At 31.3% G+C, this 9,737-nt stretch overlaps 1 long non-coding RNA gene across 1 annotated transcript; it reads right to left on the reverse strand.

The window, feature by feature from the left end:
• Positions 1 to 1,589: 1,589 nt before the first annotated feature.
• LOC117181907 lies at positions 1,590 to 5,862 on the reverse strand. The gene is made up of 3 exons (XR_004468206.1): positions 5,371 to 5,862; positions 5,012 to 5,243; positions 1,590 to 2,446 (listed from the first exon to the last, which is right to left on the reverse strand). It is a non-coding gene; the product is annotated as an uncharacterized LOC117181907 (long non-coding RNA).
• Positions 5,863 to 9,737: the final 3,875 nt, after the last annotated feature.

The raw sequence follows: 9,737 nt of genomic DNA on the forward strand, positions 1-9,737 counted from the left end.
AAATTATAATTTATTTGAAACAAATGCATTTACATAAACAAACAAAACTCTACCAATTATTTTCCTTATTTTTATCCATTCAGAGGATTTAAGGAAGGTCACCAATTTGTTGAAAGAGCTTAATATTAAGTTCACTTGAATTAGGATGTCCAACCACTTGGGAAATCCGGGAATTCGTTACACCAATTAATTCATTATTTCAGACCATGATCCATGGCCCAATCAAAAAATTCTAATTGATAAGAAAATGTATTTTCTTAAATGAAAAATTAAGACATTTTGGAACTGGAATCTCCAGATATTAACTTGGTACGGTAACCGTTACTGGAATCATATACCAGATGGTACAAATTGTATTAATATATAAAGGTGAATGTAATTATTTTTCTATATTTCAAATATATAATACATAATTGTATACTTTAATGGATAATAAAAAGGACATAAATTATTGCATGTATATCAGGGTGGTTTGTTTTTCGGCGGCAGTATCGCGACAGTTTGTTTCTCTGGGTGAAATACACTCCTCATTTTTTCAGATTTTAAAATATTTTTTTAGAGGTTGCGAGCATCAAATTTACGTAAAAATAAAGATTTTCGTTGTTTTCGAATCATTAAGAATATACATATTGGCTTTAGAGAAATATTATATAAATGAAAATTGTAGCTAATAAAAAGGACCAAACTTTTACTTCATGTCCGATTGAAAACAAAATTCTTGGCACCGGTAAAAGGTATAAAAAGTGCAATTTCTTAGAAAGAGGTCAACATAAGAGAATAATTGTACACCTAAACATTTTTTGTATGGATGGCGAAAATTTTTAGATCATCCCCACACAAAAGGGAAAAAATATAAAATAAATATGACATAAAGAACTTAAAACCGGGGCACCAGAAAAAAAATTTTTTTTTAATTCTTTAACAAGATTTTTAATGGATTCTTTATCAATCAAATTTCATTGTATGGTAACATATATCAATAAAAGGAAGTAAGAATAAAAGATTACTCATTTTATATAAAATCATATTTTTAATATCTTCTTATATTTGCAACAAATATACAGCATATAATTTACTTATATAATGAAATAAAAATCGCTCATACGCTTGTGCTTCACAACATCACAAATGCGTAAATCACGTTGCGCCAAGTTCTTCCATTATTATATACTTGCTGGCATCAGAAAATTGTATTGGATTTTTACCTACGTTCTGGAGCGCAAGCACTGCTTCTGATCTACATTTTTAGTTAGAAAAGCATTGAATTATTGTATAATTGCAATATACAATTATTCTATACTCTTCTTGCTGAATATGGAGATCAGAAACTATACTTGCTCGAGATCGTAGTGAAACATCGAATAAAATTTTCTAAACTTAGCAATTTACGATAATGAAAAAACTTGGCGTAACGTGATTTACGCATTTGTGAAGTTGTGAAACACAAATATATTAGCGAATTTTTTCATTATAAAAGAAAATAAATCATAAATACTTACAAAAAAGGCTTACATTGTTCAACTGTCTATTTGTTGCAAATATAAGAAAATATATATAAAAGATGTACTGTATATTTATTGTGAATATAAAAAAATATTTAAAATATGATATTTTATACTCAATGAGTACTTTGTTATTATCTCTTCTTCCTATTGATATACATTACTATTTTATGAAATTTCTTTGATGAAGAACCCATTTAAAGTATTGTTAAAGAATTTGTTCTTTTCTTTTTCTTTGGCCTCGGTTTTAAATTTCTCATTTTATATAAATTATATTTTTCTTCCCTATGGTGTGGGGGTGATCTCAGAATTTTTACCATCCTTACAAAAAATGTTTGGAGGTACAATTATGCCCTTGTATCTTCCTCTTTCTAAGAAACCGCACTTTTTAATGCGTTTTACCGGCGCCAAGTGTTTTTTTTTCAATCGAACACAAAGTGAGAGTTTTTCCTTTTTATTAGCTACAATTTTCATTCATATGATATTTTTCTAAAACTTTACATACTTAAAAAATGCGCAGACTATGAAAATCCTAATTTTTACGTAAATTTGATGTTTGCAACCTCTACATTTTCTTCTAATCTGAAAAAATTAGAAGTGTGTTACATCACCCATAGAAACAAACTGTCGGTATACGGCCGCCAAAAATTCAAACAATTTTTTGTGATACATATATTTTCTTCAACGTTTACACGACATTTAAACTTTTTATATAATATTTTATTTTATTTAGACACCATTCGCTGATTCAGCATTTTAGGAATTGTTTAATATAATTTCAATCAGATCACTAGAAACAGTTGTTTTTGGTATTTCTTTTGGAGAGGTTGAATTAAATAATGTGGGTGTCTGTGCATCTTCAGATGGACTTTTTCCTTTTTTTAGAAGATGACACTTCAAATCTATAATTTCTCCCAGTAGATGGATCCTTAACACCTGAGAAACTAAAAGCAAATTGAAAATAAAATTAATATATACGATTATACACATATGGTAATTTATAGACCATCATTATCATTCATTTTTTGGACATATAATTAAATTGTAAAAATTTTTATTTTACTGTTTAACCAAAAAATCTTAAGATTTATTTTAATCAAATAGGCACACGAAAAAAAGTATAGAAATATTGTTTCGTTTTGTGGAAAAGTCCTTTTTTTCGTGTGCCTATGTTGCCTACGAAATTCTCAAAAATTAAATAAAAGTTTTTTCAGAATACAGTGTTTTCCGACAGAGCATTGTTATTCCAGATTTTCTACTGTTCCATTCTTGCTGAACCAACGCTTTAGATTCAGACAACAAATATTTTTAAATAATCGAATTTTTCATTTTTTTCAGAAGCAACGAAAAATAAAACCAAATTTTTGAGATAAAAGTTAATACTCCTAGAAAAGTTCTAAAGACAATATCTCGTATTCTTTTTCATATTTTGCATCGTTTATAAGAAAAAATAAAAGATTATATAATAAGAAAAAATCTTTTTCAGACCTTAAAAATTATTAAGTCCCTATAAAACTGATAGGATGCTGTATTTATATGAGCTTTTTTTTAATTTGTACAAAAATAAGAAGGTAGGTTATTCCAGAAAAGCTTCTTTATTTTTTATTCCAATTTTAAAAACATGAAACGAATATTTTAACAATAATCACACCTTATTTTTTCAATATTATTAAAAAGTTGCTGCTAATAAAAACAGGCATTCTTTAATTTTCATATGGGCTAATCAATTTTTGTGAATAAGATTTTTTAAAAATCATTGTTGATTTTTTCTCGTGAACGATTTACGCGATCGTGAAAGACCAAGCATTGACTTTTGCAGATATTTTCCAGACATTTTAACTTTTGTCGGAATATTTCTTCCCATTTTTCTTTATTTCTGAAAAAATACAAAAATTTCTTGTTGCAGAAATAATTTTTTTCATTGTGAAGAAGTAATTTATCGAGAAACAAAATCCACAAAATATGTAGTACATATTCCCAGAACAAAAAAATGAAAATCTAAACAAAACATTTTTCTTCAGAAAATACAGTTTTATGGATTTTAGAAAAATTGCCGTCATTTTTCCTTTTTGAGGATGAATCAGCTAAAAATTAAGAAAAAATGGTGTCCCTTAAAATCCTTTGTCGTTTATAACAAAAATAGGATACAATTTTAGAATTTTGAATCTTTGAACACTTAATTTTCCATTCTCACTTCTCATAAGTTTTAAATTTGGAATTTAAATTGAAATTGCTGAATTTGGAAAAAGTGTAATTATTAAATAAAAATTGTGGAAAATGTAAACGATTAAAATTTAATAAGAGTAACAAAAATTGTAAAAAGTTTGAGTAGAAAAAAGTTTCAATATCACAATTTGGGGTGGCTACAATTTTATTAGTTTCAAATAAAGTTCGGATTCGTTTGAGTTTAAACTTTTCGAAGTAAGCATGTTTCATAAATTATGTTTCCCATTTTATTGCTTTTTATTTTAAACTCTTTTTTCAAAAATTCCTTATTTTTAAGGTTTAGAATCAAAAATTTATACTTTTTGAACGGTGGCAATAATGGTGAATTTTGTGCTCGATTTTAGAAAGATTGGACTAATCAATTCTGATGTTTAAGTATAATTTTTAAAATAAAATATAATTTTATAATTCTAGTATTACAGAAGTTTTGACATTGAAACATGCAATTTAGTTTTCAGCTTTAAATTATCAAGCTTTTTCTTGTTTAGAATTGAAAATTATTTTTTGAATTCAAAATTTTTCAATTTTAAATTATTTAATTTTAAACGACTTTTATTAGAAATAACACCATTTCAATTCTTCAAATTTAAAATAATAACTTATTTTCGCAGTTGTTGAATTGTCTTATTTTTTGTAATATTAACCTGAAATCGTTCAATTCTGAGATTTAAAAATTCAGAATAAAATTGTTTAATTTTGAAGGCTTTGAATTAGAAATGATAGGATTTTTTTACTCATTCCGAATTAAATTATCCAACTTTGAAAGTTGTAATCTGAATATTTTTTATTTTAATTACTCCTCTATTAACAATTTTCGATTTCAAAGGCTTTAATTTAGAAATGATAAATTTTAAGTTTTGTTATTTAAAAATAACACAAGTTCAATTCCTTTTAATTCCATTCGCAATAAGTTGGTAAAACATTTACAATGATTACTTCAGTAAACCATATATAGTCATTTCATTAGTGGAATATCGTTAATTTAAATTCAGGACTAAATACATTTTTTTCAACTGAAAACATCACTTTTTATTATTAAATTTGCAAATCACGTGCTCGGCAATTGGACCTGTTTTCAAATTGAAGTTTATGCTCGTGTGGTCGATACACTTAATTTTTAATTTAAAAAATGTCTCAAACATTATAAGTTAAATTTAGTGTACTCTAATCTGAAAAAATTAGACAATAAATATCTTTGGTATAGTGCAATCAAATAAAAATGTCTAAAAAATGGAATCCAATATTTGATTTAATCGAAGTAAATAAAAAATAATTATACCAACCATTCACGCAGAGAATAAAGAGTACGGCGATGCAAAATCGGAGCTTCATGGCGGTGATTTTCGGGTTAATTTACAATGTTTAAAGGCTTCTGACTAATTGACTCGGTAGTGAATTCGTGGGTTTATATACTATTCTTTTAGCCTAATGAGAAAAATAAATTCTTTCCAACGTTGCTAATAAAACGAACGTGACTAAATTGTAAGCTTTGGCTAGCTTATAATTACACATTGGCTTCCAATTGCACGCAAAAATGCGCAAACATAAAAATAATAATAAATCCGTTGTTGGTAAAAGGCAAAAAGTTCTTTTCTCTCGTACTTCTCTTGTTGAAATTAAAAAATTTAAACAATGTACCTACCTTTTCTTTACAATTACACTGGTTGTATTCATCATTCCATTGATTATAAGAAAATTTTAAAAATGATTTTATATAAAATAAGTTATTCTTTTTGTCTCGTGACGTGGTTTGATCTTTTTGCCCCCCTCCTCCCCCCGCGTCACATGACAAAATATTTGTTGATACAAAATTGGAACTGCTTTATTTTTTTCTTCCCAAATAAATTCCAAATGATTTTTGATCGTTACGACTGGAGCTGGATCGTCGATTTCGAAGTCTTTTTTAACAGGAATATCGTCAGTTTCGATTTAATCTTCGTATAGCCACTCAGCTTCTTCCTGGTTCTCATAATTTCGCAGAATCGCCAAAAAAAATTTCTTTCACATAGCAGCTATTCTGATTGGACGAACTTTATAATTTACATTTGCTTTCAATCCGCAGCTTTTTTTAAATAAATTGCCAAACTAACTAAACAAGCAACATATAATTCGCACTTGAAGCAAATTTTTTCATCAATATTTTTCGTCATGCCTGGACACGAAATGTCATACGTGATTGTTGGATATTGTTTATATTCGTTTTGAACGAGAGTCTTGAGTTGTGCGTTTGCATTAAATAGCGATAGAAATTTTCCGTTTTCTGAAACTTGAAGTCCATTCGGATTTTGAATGATGGGGACTCGCGGAAGCAAAACTTTACAAATCGAACTTAGCAGACGTTTATAACATTTTTCGTTTATGCATTTGACGATTTGCAAAAAATATTGACTTGTTCACACATGCATGTCTTTTCGATTATAGCGTCGTGATTCCATTGCATGAGCAGATGGTTTTTCAATCTGTTTTTCTCCTATTTAGAAATTGTTGACCTGTATTAGTTTTGACTTTAAACTTCATTTTCAAGGTCATTTAAAAGCCAAATGCTTTTTTTAAAAATGGGAACCCCTATTTTTGACACCGGATTCGGAAGAGCGGGAAATTTTACGTACGTAATCGTATTTAATTTTTTTCATGACCCTCAGAAGGTCATTTCAAGGTTAAATGATAAAAAACTATAGTTGCAATATTCGATTGCATTTTCTGATAGAATAATCGTATTTAATGTACCTTTATGAGAATATTCAACTCCAGCCTTGGTACTTTAATTACTGTCCTTGTTGTTTTGATCTTGCAAATATCATTTCAAGACCAAATGCTAAATCGTGCTTACCATCTATGATTATTCTATTAGAAAACGCAATCGAATATACCAAACACAGTTTTTTTTTATTTAACCTTGAAATTACCTTCTAAGGGTCATGTTAAACACATTTTTAAATACCATTCCGAACGTAAAATTTACCGCTGTTTTCCGGATCCGGTCGCGCCAATTAAAATGGCCCGACCTGTGTATAAACTACTTCTGTAACTCATTTTTTTCTTTTAAGCGTACGTGAACTTATATTTGTCATATAACTCTTGGAATAATTTGTTTTTATCCATTTTGCTTCGACAAAATTACAGCATATAATATAGGTTCATTACCCATGGAGAGTTGTGTATACACATCAGCTGCTTCAAGAGAACGGCGCCACCTGCACAAGTCGAGAATAAACATAAGCTGCTTAAGCTTGTTAATTGCGTGTTACGATCAAAAAACAAAAATCAAACTAATTTTCTAAAGTGGATTCGATTTTTTTCGCGTACATTAAAATTTTTCTTTACTAATGTTGCGTCACGTGACACTTCTCAAACACCCCGCCCCCGCCTTCCCTTGTGCTATTTAAAGACATTTCTCTAAACTCCTTTGCCCCCCTCCGAGCGTCACGTGATTTATGGATGGTCCCTTGGTAGTTTTTTATTATTTTTTAAATATGTATATATGAGTTGTAGAAAAATATCTTTTCCATGAAAATTGTAGCTGATAAGAAAAACTCTTATTCGGTGTCCGATTGCAAAAATATTATTTAGCATCCGGTAAAGTCATAAGAAGTACGATTCTTTAGGAACAGGGAGATATAAGACCATAATTGCATGTATAAACATTCTTTTCAAGAATTGTGAAATTTTGAAGCACATTCCGCATAGAGTAGAGAAAAATATGAAACAGACATGAGATAAAAAATTTAGAAACCTGGCAGGAGACATCATATTTTATACACATACAAAAACACGAGACAGACTTATTTGAAAAAAAATCATTTTTTATATTATATTATAATCCGAATAAACATACATTTGAACAATTCACATTTTTATTAGGAAAAATGTTCAAATTTGGGAATGAATAGGGGAAACCAGTCTCCCGTAAATAATCATTAATTATAAGCACAAATATAAGTAGAAAAATCCATTCTTATTTTAACATATTACAATCATATTACACCTCGTTGCGACACATTTTAAATTATAGTAGGCGAAAGAAGAAACATACCTCGACCAGATGATGTTGGCGGTCCTGTTATTTTATTCTCAGTTAAGTGCAACCATTCAGGCCACGCCAAGCTCAATTTAGATCCTTATCTTTCCTGGACTTCCACTATTAGACGTAAAACCGCATCCAAAGCTGATTTGCTGGTTTCGTAATTCGCCTGTCAATTAGGCACCCAGTGTGAGAATCGAACACAGAATGGCTGTCGACGACGCCGAGTACAGATTTCTCGCCTAGGCTATAGATTACGCACCTAAATTGACGACTATGCTACGCAACTAAACGTGTGAAGGCACACTTAAATTTGAGTGTTCCATAGTGAGTAGCCATATTCGCTTTGGAAAATCAGATTATATATCTCACCTGGAAAAAACGTGTAACAATTAACAAGGTCACCTTTCAATAGATATCTTTCAGGGCGACGCCATGAGCCCACTACTCTTTAGCCTCACATCATTGCCACTATTTCTAGCACTTCGACATTTCCAGGGTTCTTTTGCGTCAGACCTGGAAATCGGAGGCATATGGTCACTCACGTATTAAACATGGGTAATCTTAAGATCTATGATAAAAATAAAGAGCAACAACTTTGCGCTGGAGAGACCTATGCAAACCTGGCTGTGCTACCGAGCCGAATTCAGGATGTTACATTTCTAAAGGATGGTCTCCAAAGCAGAAAAGAACGTCTCTTCCGGCAGATTTGGTCTTCCGAACTGTTTGCGAGGAACAATGTATCTGCAACGAAAATGCTTACCATCCCGGTAGTACTCTTTTCATGAGAGTGGTTCTGTGTACGAAGAACAAGCTCAGGTCCTTTGATATCGGTACACGAAAGGATATATCCATGACCAAAGTACGTATCTTAAGTCTTTTATTTCGCGACTCTACAGCTCACGTCGTCAAGGTGGTCGCAGAATACTGAATCTTGGATGTCTTCAGGAGAGGATTATTCTTAATACAGCACATAAAGTCGCAAATGAAAGAGACTCTCTTCTTAAAATGGTCAGGAAGCATGAAGAAGTTGGCTAAGGAGCGTTACTGTACATAGAAGCGGAGGAGGATGCTGAAACTCTCGAACTTAACTTCAGTATCAGGTGTGAGCAAAATTGTGAATATCTTATCTTTCTCGAGTAGTCACTGCTGAAAGCCCGGATTCAGAAAGCACAGGAGAAAAACTTACATGAACAGCTCCTCGATAAGAAGATGCACGAGATCTTTCACCGAAATTTGGAGGATCATTCAATGTCGTGTGAGCTAACTTTTGCTTTTCTTAAATCGCGCGGATTGACGTCAGGTACGGAGGGTCTTATTTGGGCATGTTAAGATAGTCTCATTTTCACCTTAACGTACCGCCGTCATCTTTTGAGCTAAAACATGCTCAATGATAGTTGCAGGGTGCGCCATGCACATGCCAAGCAACTAGGACACATACTGACTAGTTGCTCCACTTATGCGGGGACGACTCACATTCAAAAGCACAATGCGGCACTAAGATTGCGTTATTACCATCTCTGTCACTCTTATGGTATTAGGGTCAATATTGCTCCGCTAAACGCTCCAAGGGAAATAGAGTCAATTGTCGAGAATGAGAAGTGCCGCATACACTGGAACTTTATATTCTAGACAATTATTTCTGTATAATACTCGAGGCCTGACATATTTCTCTTTGACTTCGAGAAACGAACGGTTCTGCGTTGGTGGGTTTGGGGTTTGTACGTTTGTAGATATGAAGTTTGTGGGCCTGGGGTTTGTGGGTTTAAGGTATGTGGATTTTGGGTTTGTGTGTTTGGGGTTTGTGGGTTTAGAGCTTGTGGATTTGGGGTTTGTGGGCTTGGAGCTTTTTGGTTTGGGGTTTGTGTGTTTATTGATATAGAGCTTGTCAATACCATTTTGTGGTCCTGTGTAATCAAAGAGAATCAATTAACATGTACTCGTTTTTTTAGTGATCGCTATTTTAATAAATTTAGACCTACGCGGAC

This window comes from Belonocnema kinseyi, chromosome 10, assembly GCF_010883055.1.
Source record: "Belonocnema kinseyi isolate 2016_QV_RU_SX_M_011 chromosome 10, B_treatae_v1, whole genome shotgun sequence".
Taxonomy (NCBI): domain Eukaryota; kingdom Metazoa; phylum Arthropoda; class Insecta; order Hymenoptera; family Cynipidae; genus Belonocnema; species Belonocnema kinseyi.